Consider the following 1,241-nt stretch of genomic DNA (forward strand, 5'->3'; position numbering starts at 1 on the left):
GAATGACCAGGAAGGAGCTGGTGAGGGCCGGGGGGGGGGGGGAAGAGGAGAGGCATTATCGCCATGGGGAACGGGTCGGGTGGGGTGTGCTGGCCTGGGGCGAACATTTGATAAGCTATGGCTAGCCGGCGGGGGAGGGGGGCGGGTTGCCCTCTGATCCGGCTGATTATCTGGAACGTGAGGGGGCTGAATGGGCCGGTTAAGAGAACCAGGGTATTTTCTCATCTGAGGGGGCTGAAGGTGGACGTGGCTATGCTCCAGGAGACCCACCTGAAGGTGGCGGACCAGGTTCGTCTGAGGAAGGGGTGGGTGGGGCAGGTTTATCACTCAGGATTGGACGCGAAGAACCGGGGGGTGGCGATTCTGGTGGGGAAGAGGGTGGCGTTCGAGGCAGCTGAGGTGGTGTCGGACAAGGAGGGCAGATATATCATGGTGAAGGGTAGGCTGCAGGGAGAGAAGGTGGTGCTGGTGAATGTATATGCCCCGAATTGGGATGATGCGGGCTTCATGAGGCGCTTGTTGGGCCGCATCCCGGGCCTGGAGGCAGGGGGCCTGATCATGGGGGGAGATTTTAACACAGTGCTGGATCCCACACTGGACCGGTCCAGTGCAAGGACAGGTAGGAGACCGGCGGCGGCCAAAGTACTGAGGGGATACATGGACCAGATGGGAGGGGTGGATCCCTGGAGGTTTGGGAGACCAAGAGCGCGGCAGTATTCCTTTTTCTCTCATGTCCATAGGGTTTAATCCCGGATATACTTTTTTGTCCTGAGCAGGGGATTGATTCCGAGGGTGCAGGATGCCGAGTATTCGGCCATAGCGATTTCGGACCATGCTCCGCACTGGGTTGATCTGGAGATGGGGGAGGCGCGGGACCAGCGCCCGCTCTGGCGCCTGGATGTGGGGATGCTGGCGGATGAGGAGGTGTGTAGGAGGGTTCGGAGAAGCATTGAGGGGTATCTGGATACCAATGATACGGGGGAGGTCCGGGTGGGGATGGTCTGGGAGGCTCTGAAAGCAGTGATCCGGAGGGAGCTGATCTCCATCTGGGTTCACAGGGAAAGGAGGGAGAGGAAGGAGAGGGAGAGACTGGTGGGGGAGCTCCTGGATGTGGACAGGAGATATGCGGAGACACCAGAGGAAGGGTTTCTGGGAGAACGGCGCAGTTTGCAGGCCAAATTTGACTTGCTGACCACCAGAAAGGCGGAGACACAGTGGAGGAGGGCGCAGGGCGCGGTATA

This window comes from Scyliorhinus canicula, chromosome 5 (genome assembly GCF_902713615.1).
Source record: "Scyliorhinus canicula chromosome 5, sScyCan1.1, whole genome shotgun sequence".
NCBI classification, from domain to species: domain Eukaryota; kingdom Metazoa; phylum Chordata; class Chondrichthyes; order Carcharhiniformes; family Scyliorhinidae; genus Scyliorhinus; species Scyliorhinus canicula.